This window comes from Hakea prostrata, chromosome 2 (assembly GCF_041222555.1).
Source record: "Hakea prostrata isolate BN-2017 chromosome 2, UWA_Hpros_2, whole genome shotgun sequence".
NCBI classification, from domain to species: domain Eukaryota; kingdom Viridiplantae; phylum Streptophyta; class Magnoliopsida; order Proteales; family Proteaceae; genus Hakea; species Hakea prostrata.
In genome coordinates, this window is record NC_142601.1 from 51,182,115 (window position 1) to 51,203,122 (window position 21,008).

At 38.7% G+C, this 21,008-nt stretch overlaps 1 pseudogene; it reads left to right on the plus strand.

Annotated features, from left to right (window-relative positions):
* Positions 1–10,785: 10,785 nt before the first annotated feature.
* On the plus strand, positions 10,786–20,168 carry LOC149024754 (DNA replication licensing factor MCM4-like; annotated as a pseudogene).
* Positions 20,169–21,008: the final 840 nt, after the last annotated feature.

The window sequence follows — 21,008 nt, forward strand, 5'->3', positions numbered from 1 at the left end:
AAAACAGCCATGAAGTACTTTTCTAACAGGGCTTTCTTGGCTTTGTTGAAGGTACCACTTCGCTCACACATTTCGTTGGCCATTGTTAAATTTTTAGTTGCTCATTTTCATTTGCAGGATTTCTATTTCAATCGAGTATTTATCTTATGAATATGCATAAATTATATAAAACTATATGGGAAAACTAACAAAACAGAAAGTAGAAATCACATGAGCAAGTGAAGGAAAGGGACTCCATTATTTACTCAACTTAATTTCAAAGTAATTGACTTCATCATTTATAAAAAGTGACTAAAACTCACCAAGATTGTCTGATTTGAGTTTAAGTGGTAAGCAGCTTGGTAATTGACTTTTCTCTTTCACAGAAGCTGCTCGTCCCCTCAAGAATGAGAACCATGTGTTCTTCAATGGGTTGAACCTTGAAGCAATCAAGGAGTTAGGTCCAAGCCATGGTGGTGAAGGCCATGGCTACACTACCAGTCTTGGAGGGAAGAAGAATTCTAGACCCTACAGCCCTGGTTCCGGCAACAAGCTTACCAATGCTCAATTTCTCGGAGAGGTCAAGAAGGTAGACCCAAACCCAGGTGAAGATAACAAGTTCACCAATGCAAACACACTTGGAGGGAAGAAGACTTCCGGACCTAGCCCTCCTGGTGCAAGTAACAAGTTCATCAATGGAGGGAGTAAAACTTCAGGGCCTAGCGGTCTTGGTGCAGGAAATAAATTCATCAATGGAGGGATTAAAGCTTCAGGGCCTAGTTCTTCTGGTTCAGGTGACAAGCTCACCAATGTAGACGTGCTTGGTGGCAGGAAGACATCAGGACCTAGCCCTCCTGGTGCAGGAAACAAGTTCATCAATGCAAGTACTCTTGGAGGAAAGAAGACTTCAGCACCTAGCGCTCCTGGTGCAGGTCATTAATAACAGATTCACAAATGAAAACAAACTTGGAGGGAAGAAGATTTCCAGGCCAAGCCCTACTCTTGATGGGTTCAAGCTAGTGATTCCCAATTAAATCTCAAACTCTTACTTTACATTCATTTATTCAAATACATGATATTCATACTGTAAAAGTATAGGATAAGCATACATACGAGAACTGTGATTGACCACCCTTGCATGGGTGTGCTTAATACACACAAATAATTCATTCTTTTTTCAGGTCTATATTATCTTAGAGCTCTAGATTATTAGGAATATTTTTTTCTTAATGGACTTTGAAAATGAAGTTCTTAGTTGAATGTTCTACAATTTCTTCAATAAATTTACTTTTCTTTGAATTTATCATCTATTAGTTTTATTCAATTACAAGAGAGAGATCGAGAGAACAGTTTCAAACCGCCTTATCAAGAAATGTGGCCCGATGTCTGGTGAAGGCCATATCAGTAGCTCATGTTAGATCATATAAAAATTGTATGAATTTAGCAGCTCATATATGTAAGATCCTATACAAATTTTATGAATTCTTTTAGCGTTTAAAAAAAAAAAAAAAAAAAAAAAAACTGTTTCAATTAGGTTATACATACTTGGAAAATCAGAATTTCACTAGACTCGCCATTCAGAAAACTTGACGATTGGATCTTATGATTCTTATCATACTGGTTCGAGGCAAGTCACATATTTTTTTTTCATTGTAATGAATATGCATAAATTGTAGATTAGGAAAGCTATATGGGAAAACTAGCAAAAAAGAAAGTAGAAATCACATCAGTAAGTGAAGGAAAGGGACTCCTTGATTATTTGCTCAGCTCAATTTCAAAATAATTGACTCTATCATTTATAAAAAAGTGACTAAAACTCATCATGATTTGAGTTTTTAAGAAAAAAGAATTGCAGACTTGCACATTACAATCTAAACATTTTCTCATGTTAACTACTCCACATACAACTTTTGACTAAGTTTTTAAGGCTGGACTCAGGTTGAAAGGAAAATCCAAGTGTTCATATTAAAATCTTCTCTAACCTTCATAAAAAGAAAAGACTTCTTTACCACATTCATGAAAGACATGTTCATTGGCAAATAAGATCACAGGTGGGGAAGACAAAAAATGCATTACAGGTCATTAAGATATTAGGACGTTGAAAATGAATGATTTTTTCCCTTTAAATACTCATCTCAACGATCTTGTCGCGTGCATGGTATGTCCATAAACTGATAAAAGTGTACGCTTTCCCACAACAATATTCAGAGTCTCAAAAGCTCAATTTGAAAGAAGGAAGTAGGTAGGGTCTCAAAATTGTAAAGCATTATAATAATCCATCTAGATATAACTTTTTTAGTATAAACTTATTTACATATAACAAAGAAAAAAATAATGTCATCACATTTAATAAATTCATGTGAATGCTTTGTTTACGTGGTTCTCTCGAAGATTACACCCTTAGTAGATGTAGTGCTCCACTGTGAGGAAAAAGATGAATTGTAAGCTGATTCTCCACCCTTTTCAACCTTGTAAAGAGATTATATAAGTAGTTATAGGCGAAAAATCATATTTCAAAGAAAATGAGCTAAAGTGCCCATACCAAAAGTTGAAAAAAGCAAAAGCATCACCATGAGGAAAAAGATGAATTATAATACCAAGATGATTCTCTACCCTTTTCAGCCTTGTAAAGAGACTATATAAGTAATTATAAGTGAAAAATCCTAAGTGCCATATACCAAATATATGAAAAAGGTAAAACAAGACCTCCAAAAAGTTAGGGGTGCACAACCAATCATTTTAAAAAACTCAAAATTCAGAGCAAGATGAATACCTATTTGGCGATGGTCAATGTAAAAGGCAATCATCTTAATATGTTTAATTAGATCTTTAATCAGATTCCCAAAACATTTTACATGGTGAAAATTGATCTTCTCACAGTAGCCCTTGAGCCCATGCTTCTCGGTGCTAATTAGAGGTGTTAGATGATTTAATGTCTGAGTTTCATGCTACAAATACCACAAAATGGGTTGGTGTCAACCTATTAGTCTGGCTTGTTAAGGTGGGGAATCAAGTAAGGAGATCCACCCTAAATTCAAGGCTTAACATTGACTTCTCACACTTTTGAAGTATATAAATACAAAGCCTTTTCACAAATTCAAACTTCACGGCCTAACTTACATAGCTGACAAGTAACAAATTCATACATCTCAAGGAGAAAAGCTCAGAAGGCACACAGACATTAGACAACAATGGCTAAAGATCTCAAATCTCCCCAGATCCTCCTCCTCCTATTTCTCTCTCTCTTTTTGGCGACCTTTGTCTTTTCCTTCACTGACGCTGCTCCGTGATCTTTGCCGATCCCGACAATGAGGCCAATTTCCCTAAGCAAAGCTAGAATCAAAACCAGGAGGGACTGAATAACTTACCTGCTGGATCACCCCAGAAAGTGGATCTAACCTCTGGTGCTAAGCTAGGCCGCATTAGCCCACCCCTGCCCTCTTGGCGTTGGTCCGAGAGCTCCGGCCCAAGTTGCTTTGGTGTTGGACAGTGACTCCCAATATCAGTCATTTATTCAAGCAGATTTATGATTAAATATCTTAAAGAATAAGATATATACCCATGCATGAGCTGTTAGCTTGTTAGCGATTCAACCATATAACTTGGTTGCGGATTCTTTAGCTCGGTGGGCCGTGTCAGTTGCAAGTAAGAGAGCATGCTTGCCTCTCTTTGGCTCTTAGATCTTTGTTCCCAAGATGCCTTGTGCAGATGTAAGTAGTAAATAATCTGTTTTAGTGTAATTTTTTTGGCATAAATATAAAAGCATCACACATTTAAATATAAGAGTGTCACACATCGACAGTCAAGCACATGAGGTGTTTCATTATGATGAAATGATGAAAAATATTACAACCTAGAAACGACTACCCTCTCAATCCTGCTAAGAGAGTATAAATTGTTACACGTAAAAAAACTCTACTTCGAAGAAAATTATCGAAATGCCTAAAAAAAAAGCCCTAAAAAGCAATACATGACCTCGAAACAGTTACAGGCCTACAACCAATTATTTTTTAAAGGACTTGAAATCCAGAACAACACCCATACCTACTTGACGATGGTCCACCTAAAAAAAAAGATAATCTAAGTGCGTTTAGACCTCGAAATGGATCCTATAAATTTTACATGGTGAAAATTAGTCTTACAGCAACAACCATTGACCACATGCTTCTTGTAATGGACAAGAATGAAACTATTTGTGAGACTCATTAAAGGCGGTTGGTGTTGCACATTAAATGCTTTCAACCACTTGTGAGATAGACGGTCGAGATCAAAATCTCGACCATTATAGTAAGTGTTGCACATTACATGCGCAACATTCAAGTATTCAAGTCTCACTTTGTTAAATGAGGCGAATCAAGTAAGGAGATCCATCCGTAATTCGAGGTTCTACGCTCACTTTTACCGTACTTTTAGAATTCTAAATACCAAGCCATTTCACAAATTCACATCTCACAGCCCTACTTACATAGCTGACAAAGGAGAAAAAGCCCACACGCAGAGAGAGAAGACATTAGACAACAATGGGTAAAGATCATCTCAAGTCTCCCAGATCCTCCTCCTCTTTCTCTATCTCTTCTTGGCGAGCTTTATCTTTTCCTTCACTGAAGCTGCTCCATGGAACAGTGTCGATCCCCACTACCATGCCTTTCCCCGGAAGCTGAGTTTTGTTCCAAACCATGGTGCTGTTCGAGGCCACAAAGCCGCGCCCCCCCACAAAGATTGGTCCACAGAGAACCGGGCAAAGCCGCTGCGGTGACATTCACTAGCTCCCAATACCAATAACTCATAGCTCTTTCTGTTTGTCATTATATATATATATATATATATATATATATATATGTGTGTGTGTGTGTGTGTGTGTGTGTGTGTGTGTGTGTGTGTGTGTGTGTGTGTGTGTGTGTGTGTGTGTGTGTGTGTGTGTGTGTGTGTGTGTATGAATAAATAAATACTGTAAAGTTATAAGATACCTAAGATGAGTATCCGATTTCTCTATCAATAAAAATGAATTATGTGACCTTACCAAAAAAAAAAAAAGAATTATGTGACAAATGCTTCTTTCCATTACGCGATCAATTCCTTCAATTCATTAAAATTTAGAAATCACATCACATTGCATCCCAATAAGATTTTGTGGGTTAATGTTTTTTCTGGAAATGGGTATTGGAAATTTGGAATTTATTGCCGATTCTGTAGTTGGTGACCTAGTGGATTGGATCCAAAGCTAATGGTGAAAATGTGGATTTGGAAGGATCGTGATGTATCGCACGCCACCTTATCTTACCTACCGCACTTGCGCAGCTTCGCTACGCTGTCTTTACTCTTTAGTGCTATTAATTGAATTTTCTTGGCTTCTCTTCCCTGTTCGTGAAGTCGAAGCTCAAATCCCTCTCCACCTACCTCAAATTTGAGAATTCAATCCAGAGAAAAATGAGTACCCTCGAGAAGGAGAGAACGACAACAGGGTGGGCAGCAAGAGACCCATCAGGGATTCTGTCGCCCTACACTTACACTCTAAGGTACAACACGAAAATGTTTTCGATTCAAATCTAAATTAATTATGTATTACCTCTTTGAAACCCATCTAATCTTTTGCAAAATTTGTTGATCGAAACAAATAGGAACACAGGTCCAGAAGATGTGTTTATCAAGGTGATCTATTGTGGGATCAGCCACAGCGATCTCCATCAAATCAAGAATGATCTGGGCATGTCCAACTACCCCATGGTTCCTGGGTACTCATTACCTCACTCCTCACTCCTCACTCCTCACTCCTCGCCATTAATGGGTTTGTAGATTTGGTTGCTCAAGTATCTGACTTGTTTGTCTCCTTTTAATTTCTCAAAAGCCACAAGGTGGTTGGTGAAGTAATGGAAGTTGGTTCTGATGTGACCAAGTTCAAAGTAGGAGACCGAGTTGGGGTGGGTTGCCTCGTCGGATGTTGCAGACAATGCTCTCTTTGCAAATCAAACATCGAACAATATTGCAATAAGAAGATCTGGTCCTACAATGATGAATACTGAGACGGGAAACCAACTCAGGGAGGTTTTGCCGGTGCCATGGTCGTCGATCAGAAGTAAATAACTAGTCTCTGGTTTTTTTTGTTCTTTACATCTCTAGTATTCTACTAATGATCTACAAGATTTGAGTTCTTATTAGGTTTGCAGTGAAGATACCAGAAGGGATGGCGGCGGAACACCAATACGCATTGGGCGTCAGAAACAAACAGCTAGTTTTTCAAGTCCTACATCTCTAGCTAACAGGCTCATCTTTTGGGCCCTCTTGGGAAGCTGTTTCTCTGTGAGTTGAGAAGCACTCTGGCATACTTATAATCTGTCCAATGTACAATGAGATCTTACCAACATCAAAACTGAGGTCCTCCAATAATGCGTTGCCAAAATCGGCAATCTTTCGTTAAAAATCACTCAAAATGAGTAAAGGAATGTTCTGGCATATTTTACACGTACCCTGACAAATATTCGATGGAATCCTACCAACATGGATGAGTGTCGTCCCATGCATTGTCGTGATCTTTTGTTACAGGTCACTCAAAATGCATTTACAGACAGTAACAGCTAGTTAATTTTCTGTCTTATCTCTCTAAGAGAGACATCTTTTGGACATTCTTGGGGGATGATTCTATTTGTGTTGAGGACATCCAATACACTATAAAGATCTCCAGTTTTCAGAGTTGCTTTTTCTAAGTTCCATTTCTCTTGTTATGAGCACCACTCCTTTTTTATTTATTCTTTTTTTTTTTTTTAAAGAAATTATTGAACATCAGTCAAATGTATCCCCATTCTTGATATGGCCTAGCAAGTGGCTGCAACAACTACTAGAAGGCCTAGGTTGTTTCATCTTCAAGATCTATCCACAAGGAATTATTGCCTCCCAAGGAGGCAAATGTAAAATGTTAGACTATGATCTTAAGAAGGGTGACCAGTGATACAGCTCAGACCTACCAAGTCGTCGTGACTTTTTTTCATGTAGCTGTCCAACAGTATGTATGTTGTTGCATTCATTTCAAGCATCGACTCATTCAGATAAGTTTTAAACCAGAAAATGTGATTATTTTCAACAAACCGCACAACAGCCAAGAAAAATATCCTCTCCCTTCCTCCCTTCCTCTCCAACCGTGGGGGTCTAAAAATCAGATCAGCATCGGTTGAAATGATCATGATTCCAATTATGCCCTATTTTCAAAACCTTTTTCTGGAACGGGAATGAATGCACAAATCCTCGCCACCCAGACCACGAAAACGCAAAGAAAAAAACCCCGCAAACCAACCACAGGACTCTGAGAAAAAAACCCAAACCACCACAGGGAAAAGCCCAACCTGTTAAAGGGGCCACCAACACTATTCTGTTGCAGGAAAAGCCAACCCCGCAACAGGCACCCCCCACCCCCCAACACCCCAAAAAAAAAAGAAAAAAGAAAGGAGAGAGAAACAGGGCACACAACGAGGCCCAAGCAGAAACAACAAAAGGGCCGCACATTGGGGACACAAATAATTTGAAAATACCGGATTTGGCCAGGGGCCACGAGGTTCCTACTCCGCGCCATTAAGGTCGGCAACAACGGAAGGGTAGCCGCTCAGCCATATTGAATCGTGGGTCCTCGGAAAGTGAACCCAGCTTCCTTGAACGGGTCGCCGCTTCATGCGAACAAAGCGCTCCCCTAGTCGTGTGATGTTAAACTCGCTTCCATTTACTCGCTCGGGTTATGATCTCGTTAACTCATACGAATAATTGAAAAGATTGATTATAAACAGGAAGGGATTAACTGAGATAAAACGCTGTTCACATTGTGATACATAAAATTAAACGGAACAAATTGAATTCCGAAGCTATGATGGTCGAGTAGTTGTTTAGGGTTGTGGAACTTAACAAGCTTCAATACGATTAACAGAAAATGCAGAAGTTACCAAACACCTGAAGAGAGAAGAATATGGCGAAGGCGGCAAGTAACAGAATGGCTAAATCTCGTTTCCTCATCTTTCGCTAGCCTCTGTCTCTGCAGATCCTGATCGACAGGAAATGCTTTCTTTCTCATACACAGTGGTTCAGGCCCTTCGGGAAATACAATATTTAAATTCAACAACTTCAACCCTTGCGAAATATGGATTGCAATCTTGCAATCAGAAACAGGACCTTACTGAAGAACGGAAGAATTGCGAAGTTCTAGACTTCTATCTACGTACGCGTCATGTGTTTTTCGCTCGTACTCATGGTACCTATAAATCGCCGACACCGGGCGAAATTTCGAGGTGTCGCTGGGGGGCGACACGATACCCCCAGCGACACCGACTTAACATTAAGTCGGCCGATTCCCGGCGATATGTCGACGATACCCGGCGATAGGTCGCCGATACCATGCGATATATCGAAATCTTGACCTGTGTCGACCCACCCACCACTTGACCACCACCGGCGGTGAAATCCGGTGATGTTGCAGAGGTCGAGAGAGGGAGAGAGAAGCACACAGACAGACAAGAGGTGACCTGTGTCGATCCACCCACCACTTGACCACCACTGGCGATGATGTTGCAGAGGTCGAGAGAGGGAGGGAGAAGCACATGGACAGACAGGAGGGCTTCAGCCCCTTGATCAAACCAGAATTTCTTCTCCGACCGAAGCCATCCATGGCTTCCAAGTTCCACTTCCACCCCAACCCAAACCCCTCCACGGCTTTAAAGAACAACGCAAAAACCCTGACTCTCCATCCAGGTCCTCTCCCGTTCCAGATTCGATCACAAAAAATGAAACCCCAGATGACGATCACAACGCCACCATCCACCGGATATGACGATCACAACGCCACCATCCACCGACAACCTCAAACAACCAGCCACCAGAGGAGAAGGAGGAGATCCAGTGGTTTGGGATGGCTGACGGCGAGTATCCCTGGGAAGGAGAGAAAGTTGCCACCGGAGGAGGAGGAGATCGAGTGGGTTGGAGTCTTTGGACTTTCGATGGCTGCCGGCGATTAACCCGAAAGGAAAGAAAGATGCAGAGAAACCTGATGTCTTGACTCTTGAACCGTAGAAGACTGAATCACTGAAGAAGACGTTAGTATTTAGGTTTATAAAAACATTAGACATTTAGGTTTTAGAAATCGGGCGACATGTCGGCCGTGTCGCCAGGGTCCGACACGGCGACACGGGTCGACATGTCGAACCTTGCTCGTACTCGGGTTTTCCGACATTTTGTATGCCATTTTATATATCAAAACTTTCTTTTTTTTAGTAAATATATATCAAAACATTTTGTGTGAATTAAAACGGTAACCACCAACCAAACTGCTTTAAACTCAAGACTTTTAGTATTCTAAATTTGCGTTTTTAAACCGTGATTCCATTTGTTAAAAGGAACAAGTATTCCAACATTACTGACCCATTCCTCTCTCTCCCTCCCCCCTAAAGTCTCTCTCCTCTTTTTGTAAGTTGGATTCTCCTTAAGAAGTCGTTCCAATTCTATATATAAATCTCCTTCTTTGTTCGGCTTCATTGAATTTCAGAGATTTAGATGCGGGGATCATTAAGTTCCATAGAGACATTTAAGGTTTGACTCCCTAATTTTTCCAAATGTCATGCTCTTGGTTAATGGAACTCTCCAAGGTCACCTCCACATCTTTCACGATTATCTCCTTCATCAATGGCTTGCAATAATCAAATTAGCTCTAGACGCAACAATAGGGATTTTGAGTATTTCCATTCTTATGTTATTCTATGGATAATCCGTTGCAATATCAAACCCTCAAAACATCTCGATCGATTCAAAATGGATTGCAAAATTTTCAAAATTTGGGCTTTTTTGTTAATTGGTCTTGAAGGTGAATAATCACATACCATTGCACTGCTAGTACCATATAGTTCCCTTCAACAAACGGAATCATGGGTTTAAAAGTACAGTTTTATAATACAATATATAGGCTTTAGAACCAACAATTAGGTTAGATGTAGTAAGTGAGCTCTGGCTGCAAAACTCTGCGGGTCGCTAACCAAAGAGTGGTGTCCTGAATGAGAGGCCACCAGTAGATGGAGTTATAGAACCAAAAGTGATGAAGAATGTGATGAGGTTGATCAAAATGTAAACTGTGACTGAGTTTGTTGCAAGGAATAAGTCGTGGTGGTGGTTGTTGTGGTGCTTGTGATGTCAGGGAAGGAAAAGAAATGAGGTATGAATGATAGTTATAGAGAAAGAGGGAAAAGATTTATATATATATATATATGATATGAATAAAGATCATATATATGTAAAAATAAAAGTATATATTTACATATATAAAATAAAAGTTTATTTACATCTATAACATAATTAGTCGATTTAACACCGTTGGATGCTTTATTAAACATGTGGCAGAATCTCGACATTTAGCTGCAAATAAAAAATCCCTTAAGATGGGGAAAATATCGTCTATTGTACAATGATCCTGTAGTATATATCTCTTAGTGTGCCATGTGGCATATCAACATCCAACTGAGCGAGAGTACTTTGCCCTGTTACTTGGGAGTTCCCCTATCCTCCAAACAATTACAACAATCTAATTATCAAATATACATAAAAAAGCGCCTGTCCAGGAAAAAAATAAAGAAAAGAAAAGAAAAAAATATCATCACTGCTATACGTTATAAACCATTTTGGGCGGGAATGGGGAAGTCATTTCCCGCCAAAGCCACCAGAAACCTAGACCCTTGCGGAGATCATCGTCCGAGAAGCTCCTGCTTTGTGTGGTACTGGCGAGGGAAACTCCATCACTTGGTGTATTCTTCTATCGATAGTTTTTCGCTGTTCTTCCAAAGTGCCACCATGTCTTCTGATTCTACTCACAATAACACCAGAGGCGGTGCGAACACTATCCTCGACATCTCTCGTTGTGAAATCTGCTGACAATTTTGCCGTTTCATTTGATAAGGATGACCTCATAGTGCTAACTATTGTTTTTTGTTGGATGATTTCGATTGTAGGGCCTTCTTCTCCGGACGATTCATACTCAAGTCCGATTGGTAACACCTTCTCATCTCTCGGCGGCAACCCTGATGGCAGAAGGCGAAGACGCGCATCTCTCACTCCTTCTCCACTGCCCTCTCGACTTGGTGCCATGGATGCGACTCCAACCCCTTCAAGTACTCAGAGTAGGAGGTCTAGGAGGAACGGCTCTAGGGTTACCCCAATTGCTACTCCCACGTCGACTGACGATGCACCACCGTCTTCGGAGGGCGGAGAAGGTGACGATGCGGAAGAAGCCCCTCCAATGTTTGTTTGGGGAACCAACATCAGCGTAGAGGATGTTAATGCTGCCATTCTCCGGTTCCTGAGACACTTCAGAGACCACCCATCTCACACCGAGGGGAAATACATGAGGGCAATTCATCACATTCTTGATGTGGAAGGGGAATCACTCGATGTCGATGCTCAGGATGTATACGACTACGATTTCGACCTCTACACCAAGATGGTTCGTGTCACACCCCACCCAGCCGGATCTGGTAATACCCGAATACCTGTGGGGGTGATACACCGCAAAATCTAGGTTCAGTGACAAATCCATACAAAACATGATATAGCATAATTAAATGGACAATAAATAAATCAGTTCAAGTATTTAATAATCAAGAATGAAAAGAAAGGATTACAATATTCAAAACTCCCTTTCAAACTAAACATCGAGTTATACGGAAAAGAAAGATTGTATAACGTTGCAGCGGAAATAATCTAAAGGATTCTAAGGAAAAGACTCTCCATAAGAGCAGTCTTGGCAGGAACAGGAAGCGTCATGTGCCTCCACTTCTTCTCCAATTTCACCGTCTTGATTACCACCTGATAAGGGATCCGCAATGAAATAAGGGTCCACATGACCTGTAGAACAGTCTAAAGAAACAACAAAACAAAGGAATGAGTTCATAGAACTCAGTGAGGTAACACAATCACATCATATCTTCATACAAGTTCCATGTCAACATTCATAAGACAAACATGTATTTAATAATATAAATAAACAAATGCAAAGTGATGATATGAGTTTCCTAACTCTATAATGTAGTCTCTAAAGTAGACACGCATTATGTCAAACACCAGTCTTCTTTGGGCAGTCTCATCACTCTTCCCTCACGCCACTCAAGCACGTCTGTTGGGTTCTCCGCGGCAATTGGGTCAAGTCACATCAATCCGTGGCTGGGGTATAAGTCAACACTCTCTCACATCACCATTGGTATAAGATCTGGTGCGTGTCAAGGATTACTCTAAGCCCAATGCAAAGTCATACGGTCTCGTACTACATATGGTCTGGATACTTCCCCTATGGCACCAACCAACTCGATCGATATCTTTTCCCACCTAGAATCAACGTATCCTATGGCACCAACCAACTTGGACTACGTTGACCCCCTAACCCTATGGTCATCCACATATAATGGACAGGATGCTCTCCATGTCCTCTCACGGGTCATTTCACCGGTCTTGAGCGCCCATGAGCCCTTGTCTATTATATGCAACCCTACCATCTCATGATGATAGTGGGCCTGCTTGATGCTCACAGGACCTAGCCATTGACATCACGGGTTAACCGATTTCAATACCCCTACCGGAAGGGTAGTAGTACTCAAGATGTCACCAAGCCCAACACTTCTAGACATGACCTAAATATATCAACCAGTAATTAGGGAAAGCGTCAAGGGCACCATAGGAATGCGTCCCATACTGCCTCCTTTGGTATCCTATGGCAGAAATGCCAAAAGGGCATTCCCCATTCCCCAACCACAACTAAGCAATCACATAACTAGGGCGATGGGCGAACCCACAACCCAAGCAGATAATACAAGGTAGAAGAAATAATAATGTTTCTCTTCTCCCTTCACATACATTCACATTCCATATCATAACAACATTAATAGATTTCAAAGCAAGGAGCAACATCATAAGTAATAATGATAAACATATATTATGGCAATTCATATTTAACAAAAGATATAAAATAACAACTATCAATTAAATATAATGGGTTGGTTATTCCTCACCTTTTACTTTGATATTTTCTCCACAGATCAATACTCTCTTCCCACAAGGAAATAACCTTTGGGTAATTTACCCTAATCATGCAAAAGGATTAACAAAATAAAAATAGGAGTTAATTTGGGTTTAGAAAAATATCTAAAAATATTCTCGTAACAACCCCAAATAGAACACTAGGTTCTAATTCACCCTTTTAACCTAAATCGGCTAAAAGTTATAATTTCGTCTTTAATTGAAGTCAAAAAGAAACAAAATTGTGGGGAAAATTAATTGGCAATAAAGAGATCACAAGGGTGTCCTCAATTTGATTCAATTTGACCCAAATCAAAATGCCCCAAATTGGCTCTCATAAATCACCCGTGGGGAACCTAGAGAGTCAAAATGAATCACCCTTATCATGGGATTGCACCAATAACTCACATACTAGAAATGGTTATTAAAAAAAAGGATTGAGAAGTAAGCATTCAACCTAACATGCTTCCCTTTCAAGATTCCTCAAAATGAAAGGAGAGAAAATACTCACAAAATTGTGAGTAAGAGAATGATTAAAGACAACTAACCTTTCTTGAAGTTTTTGTGAAGATTCGAATCACAGAATGCCTCCGGAAGAATGGAAATCGCCCCCTCTTTCGTTTCTCCTCTTCCCGCAGCCTCAAAGTCGTTCTTGTAAAATAAAATGTGGCTACGGATGAGTTAAAACATAAAATAGGGTTTAAGAATCCGAAATTCCGTTTTTGCCCCTAAATGGAAAATAGGGTGGGGGGTTGGTTCACCCAACTGGCCCAACTTTCCATCCATGGTTGGACCCCCAAACAGACTCGGAATTCAGTGATTTTAGGCTCGTTGGAAAGGTCTTTCGACGATCTTCGATTTGATACCTTATTTGTGTCAATTGGATTATCCATCGCTGATCTATGAACATGCTAAAACCGCCTTTTAACACCATCGTGATGAATCTTCTCTCTTCACTTAAACTCTAAGAGAGTTTTTGAGTCATCATAAGGGTCATCTACCAACATTGGTTCAATTTCCAATCCTTTGGGCTCGAATTTAATGGTCCATGATTGTCGCCGAATCAAGGCCCAGGTTCTCGGTCTTAAAACCATGGGTTAAAGGGGTAGAAATCTGGGGGATTTCACAGTTCGTTACCCACTAGAGGTGCTGGCAATCTTCGATATTGTTCTCATGGATTTGGTTAGCCGCATCAAACCTCTGTTCGAGAAGCACATCCAAGCTCAAATTTTCAACCTCAAAACGTCAATTTCCATGAGGAATCTTAACCCATTAGGTCAGCTTCTCTTTCTTATTTTTTAATTTAACATCACTGAGAAAGTTAATTGTATATCATATTAAGACTTCTAATGCTTTTGGATTTCATACGACCAGACATCGAGAAGATGGTTTCTGTGAAAGGTATGATCATCCGTTGTAGTTCCATAATACTTGAAATCAGGGAAGTTGTATTCAGATGCCTTGTTTGTGGGTTCTACTCCGACCCTATAGTTGTAGACCGAGGTAAGTTATCAGTTCAAGCCTGTTTCGTGTTCTCATATTTGGTGATGTAAACTTGTGGTACCAATTGTTGGTTTGTTCTTTAACAATGGAATTTATAGGCCGAATAAATGAACCAACTAAGTGCGGGAGACATGAGTGCCAGACTCCGGATTCTGTCATTGGTCCATAATCGATGCAGGTAAAGCTTTAATTTGATACTGATTGTCCATTTGCCCCATGTAATTGTTGAGGTATTTGAGTCATACCCAACTTGTGTTGAGGTACTCAAGTTATACCCAACTTATTGTTGAGGTATTTGAGTCATACTCAACTTATGTTCTAATATGAGCCATCAGATTAGTTACGATCTAACGGTGTAATGGGCCTTTGTAGGAGAGTCCAAATACCAATAGAATTCAGTATTTATACTATAAATACTAGCTGGAAGTAGCGGTCTGGGTATTCCAATCTAGATACTCAAGGTGTAATGCTTTAAGCAACCTTGTGCTTAAACCTAACCCTAACAATCTTAAAGCATTTTGTTTTTTCTGTGAAAATTTCAGTCAGTGTGCTTGAGAGCGGAAAACTCGAGTTTCAAAATCCAATCGACATCCTCATTTTGCTTCGCGGAGAAAAACCGGAGGACAAAGAATAATGCAAGCACGGAAGTAAAGGTTTTCGTTATTTGAAACTTGCGATGTTGATGCTTTTGTGAGAGACGTTGATAGTGTGAAAAGAAAGCTTTGGAGTCTGATCTAAGGTTTCTTTGATCTCTATCTTTTCTCCTTCGATTTATATATATATATATATATATATATATATTATGTATAAAGAAAATTGGTTATGAAATCTAGTATATGATTTCTCTTAAGTGGTTGAGCTTGTTAGCTGATCAAAGCCCCTTCTTGTGGTTATATGCATGGTATATTAGATGGGTAATATTTGATTGAAAAACCTCAAATTGAACCCTTAAGCCATGAAATTTGAAATAAGAGACCCATCTTATTTGGGTTGCTATTTATTTTACGTTTCTATTGTTAGTATACAAAAAGAAAGGATTCGAATAAAGGGAACAAAGTGATGGCTTTATCACTATCGAAATCCAGATAGAAACTTGATGAGATACTCTCTTCTATCAAGAATTTTTTTTAACATTTTTTTTGAAGAAAAAAAAAAAAAAAAAGAGGGGAAGAGAGAGAACAATTGAATGGATATGTGTGTCCAATTACCATGACCAAGTTAGAGACCTTAATTGGGTCTAAAATCAATGCAAGAAAGAGAACACAAAATTTTGGATGAAAGAGTCTAAATTTGTTCTATAGACACTAATGTGTTTTTGATTCAGTCTCATGATTTTTGTGTCATTGATTCTTGATCTTGTAAATAAAAAGGACATGTCTCTAAGTTTTTTGTTTAATATCAAATTATTCATATCGGTTTTAAATCTTGTGGATTCTGATAGAGTGAATGATATGGACAAAGAGTATATTAATTATAGAACCTACATGAATAAACTTGAAGGGTATGTCATGAAAGGTTTCGAATATAAAGACTATAAATTAATTTAATCATTTGATCTTAAATAAGCATATAAATTATGGCACAAAATTTTGACAAAATAAGTAAAGAGCTTTGGGTTTCAAATGAGTAATTTTGATAAATGCTTTTACTATAAGTCTGTATTGAATATGATCATAATTATTTTCTTATATGTAGACGACATGCTGATTCTTGATTCTGATCATTTTGTAGTGAGTGACATCAAAGAAACCTTAGCTAAAGAATTTGATATGACAGATCTTGGTGTTGTAGACATCATTCTTGGTATGAAAGTAAGTTTTTCTGGGCAGGGAATTACCCTGAACCAATTTAGTTGTATTGAAAAACTACTTTCTAGATGGGGATACAGTGGATGCAAACCAATAGAGACACCATATGATTATAACAGTCTGTACCGAAAGATGGTAAATCTGTGAATCAGTTAAAATATCTAAACTAATTGGTAGTCTTATGTATGCAATGAGTTGCACTAGGCCAAACATAGCCTATACAGTAGGCATGCTGAGTTGCTTCACATGTAATCCTAGTACAGAGCACTGGAATGCCCTCAAAAGGTTAATGAGATATCTTAAGGGTATTACAAACTAAGCTCTTCTTTAAATTGGACATTCTCAAATTTTAGAAGGATAATTTTGATGCATCTTATTGCTCAGAAATAGAAACAACAATCTACTAGTGATTATTCTTACACTAGGTGAAGTGGCTGTTAAAAGGAAATTTAATAGATGAACTTGTATTGTTTTGAGTTCTATCTTTTATGGAATCAGAATTATATTCTCTAGCCTCAGGAGAGATAAGGCAGAGAGTGGATAAAAGATCTGATTCTGGATATTTCTTATGATTAACTTGAAGTTTGTTTTGTGATAATCAAGCAACAACAATGATAGCTAATACCTCACTCTTTAATGGTAAGAGGAGACAAATTAGGCTAATGCAGGTTGTGCTGAATTATCTAATAAAACAAGAAGTGATCACTTTAGTTGATCAATATAGAACATGGTAGATGCCCTTACAAAGGGATTGAAATACAAATCGAACATTCAAAATTGTGGGGGAGATGGGGTTAAAGACCATATAGATAGATATGTCTTAATCCAATTATATGTTATTTTGAATTGTTCGAATTTCATCTAGCCATAGTTAGCATTCATGACAATTTGCATATTTCAGATAATTTGGTAGGATTGTGGAGTATAGAGGTTTGTGAAATCATTCCACATTGATGATGTAACAGCCTTTGTATGAAGCTTGATTACCTTATTATTCCATTCAAGGAATATGAAAATTGTTGATATGTTTCGATGATGTTATTGTTATCTTTATATCATTCCACATCTGATGATATGTCTTCCATAGAAAGGTTTATCATTCCAAATTTGATGATATAACCAATAAACTATGTTGGACACGATAACTCTAACATTCCAAATAGAAACATGGAATTGTTCTTTGTAAAAGAAACCATTTAGATCTTGTTCTTGTATAGAAACTTGATGAGAATGCAAATTATGTTGAACATGATTCCAAATAGAAAGATGGAATGGTTCTTTGTAAAAGAAACCATTTAGATCTTGTTATTGTATAGAAACTTGATGAGAATGCAAATTATGTTAAACATGATTTCAAATAGAAACATGGAATGGTTCTTGTAAAAGAAACCATTTAGATCTTGTTTGTGTATATAAACTTGATGAGAATGCGAATGATTTTTCAGTCATCATGTGGGTTGTACTAAGTTCTTTTGATTGAGCTAGATATTTATGCAAATGATTGAATTCATATATTATGAAATTCATATTTTGGTAACTTTGCAATGTATGTCAAAAATGGAGGAGCGAATCCAATCCTCTGGCTTGATGGGCCAAAAGAGGGAAAACCGCCCGGCGCCCCCCCAAGGCGCCAACGGGGGGCCCCAAGGGTGGCGCGGCGCCGGGGGGGGGGGGGCGGCGGCCCGCGGGGCCTGCCGCCTGTGGTCGCCTTGGGCTTTAATTTAAACTTTACCACGAAAGATTTATTTGACAAGTAAAATCACTCAAAGCTGTCAGGATGGATCTCGATAGGAAAGATTCACTTTAAGAGTAAATCGTTCAAGGATGCAAGGAACAATTGTATTGTTCTTTGTGAGAATAAGTAATTCAATCCAAGAAGAACTTCTAATTAGATTGGGTTTAGATTTGTTCTAAAACTCATGTTTTGATTCAAAGTGTTCTTTTGGATTTTATTGAATACTATTATCTTTTGGAAAGTTATGAATGATTCTGTATTGAGTTTGAATATTACATTTCTGGGACTAATGCTAGAGCCATATGTAGAACATAGGAGGAGATTGTTGATGTACTTGAGTCATACCCAACTTGTGTTGAGGTACTCAAGTTATACCCAACTTATTGTTGAGGTATTTGAGTCATACTCAACTTATGTTCTAATATGAGCCATTAGATTAGTTACGATCTAACTGTGTAATGGGCCTTTGTAGGAGAGTCCAATTACCAATAGAATTCAGTATTTATACTATAAATACTAGCTAGAAGCAGCGGTCTGCGTATTCCAATCTAGATACTCAGGGTGTAATGCTTTAAGCAACCTTGTGCTTAAACCTAACCCTAACAGTAATTGCATTTACATTAGGTTCTGATGTGAAAACCAGGTTTGCGGATAAGCAGATTGTGAGGTTACAGGAGACACCAGATGAGATCCCCGAGGGAGGAACACCTCATACTGTGAGCTTGTTGATGCATGATAAACTCGTGGATGCTGGAAAGCCAGGTGATAGAGTTGAGGTAGGGCAGCAAATTGGAAATTTATGGGATTCATGTGAGTTGTATTAATTTTCCTCTTAACCGTCAAGCCTTGATTTGTCCTCCAGGTCACTGGGATTTACAAGGCAATGAGCGTTAGAGTTGGGCCAGCACACAGAACTGTAAAATCTTTATTCAAGGTACATATTATAACCGTACTTAAAATTATTACTAGAGCTAACGGCAGAAAATGTTACTAAGACTTACAGAGTTTATCCACTAATGGCAGACATATATTGATTGTCTTCATCTAAAGAAGACCGATAAATCAAGGATGCGGGCTGACGATCCTATAGATATTGACAATGGATCTCGCAACATGATGAGGACTTCCCGGTTGACTATGACCAAAAGGTAGATTGGTTGAGTTATCAGTCTCCCCCCCCCCCCTATCATATTTAGTGATATAATTCTTTTGTTATTGACTACTAATACTTATTCTTGTGATTTCTAGGTAGAGCAATTGAAAGAGCTTGCAAAGCAGCCAGATATCTATGACAAGCTAACAAAATCCCTTGCACCAAGCATATGGGAATTGGATGATGTTAAAAAGGGCCTTCTTTGCCAGGTTGTCCAGCTGAACTTCTTCCACTTGCATGTTTCTTGCTACAGTTAATTTCTGTGCTTCCTTTCATTCAGAATTGCATTGATGTTGTAGATTGCTTTCATTTTTTCAGTTGTTTGGTGGGAATGCTTTGAAGCTGCCTTATGGAGCTAGCTTTTGTGGCGACATCAATATACTTCTTGTTGGTGACCCTGGAACCAGTAAGTCTCAGCTGCTTCAATACATACACAAACTCACACCCCGTGGCATTTACACCAGTGGAAGAGGAAGTTCTGCAGTTGGTTTGACTGCATATGTCGCCAAAGACCCCGAAACAGGTGAAACGGTATGATATCTCATAGGAATTTTTGTATTATTTATGATGCGGTATTCAATTCAAAATGGGCTTCTGACATCATTGTAAAAACTTCAGGTTCTTGAAAGTGGGGCCTTGGTCCTAAGTGACAAAGGCATATGCTGCATAGATGAATTTGATAAAATGTCTGATTGTGCACGGAGCATGCTTCATGAGGTTTTATCTACTTTTCCTTTGTCATCACTTGATGAAACACTGTTCAAATTTTTGCTTGCTTACTCTTTTTGTCATTGAACCTCCAAAGGTGATGGAACAACAGACTGTATCAATTGCAAAGGCAGGGATTATTGCTTCTCTTAATGCTAGGACTTCTGTTTTGGCTTGTGCTAATCCAAGTGGTTCACGATATAACCCTTGATTGTCTGTTATTAACAATATACACCTTCCACTTACCTTATTATCGAGGTGAGACGCCACAAGAAGTTTGTTATGGGCTCTTCCCACCCCCTTTTTAAAGTAGCATGTTCAGATTCAGGGGATATGGTTTTGTCAGCTTGTATGGTTTTGAGTGGGAATAATTATTTAAACTATCAGATTTATGGAGTTGTCTGGTAAGATGACTTGCACCAGTTTTGTTGGTTAGGTTATCTCTTGTTTGCAGTTAGACTTTATGTGTTCCTTGAGTCTGGTCTTGTAGGTTAGAGTTGTTAAGTCTTATTGAGTTTACTTCTTTTATCTCTGGTTTGGTATCTACTCTAGGTGACCTGAGTATGTCTAGTTGTTGACTTGTGCTCGTCCTTGTAGTGAGTGGGTGGAGAGGTCCTGGATGAGTAGAGGTAGTAGACCAGTGATGGATTAGGAGTGGGATTGTCTTTTTTGGGTTTGTCTAGATTATTTTCATCTTGTTTGTTAAATGTAAGACTATAAGAGTGTTTGCGATCCTGAGTTACTCTCTTCATTATTTTAATGGGTAATTGAATACTTGTTGTATTTCTTTACATTAATGTAGAAGAAAGAATGATTTGCAACTTCTTTAGGCATTTTAACAACTGAATTTGAAAATATGACTTGTTAATGAATCCTGTTGTGGTTTCATTTGAATACCCTTGGCATTGATATATAAGATTTGATGTTTGAGTCTTTTGCATTGTATTTTGCATTTTAGGTTGACAGTTGCCTCTAGTTTTTCATTTCATTTTCTGTGTCCTATATCTGCCTTTATGTGGTTTACATATTGGTTGCTTGGCCTATTGGGGAAGGTTTTTAAAATCAGAATTTGAAATGAAAGTATTTGGATATGTTAGGAATT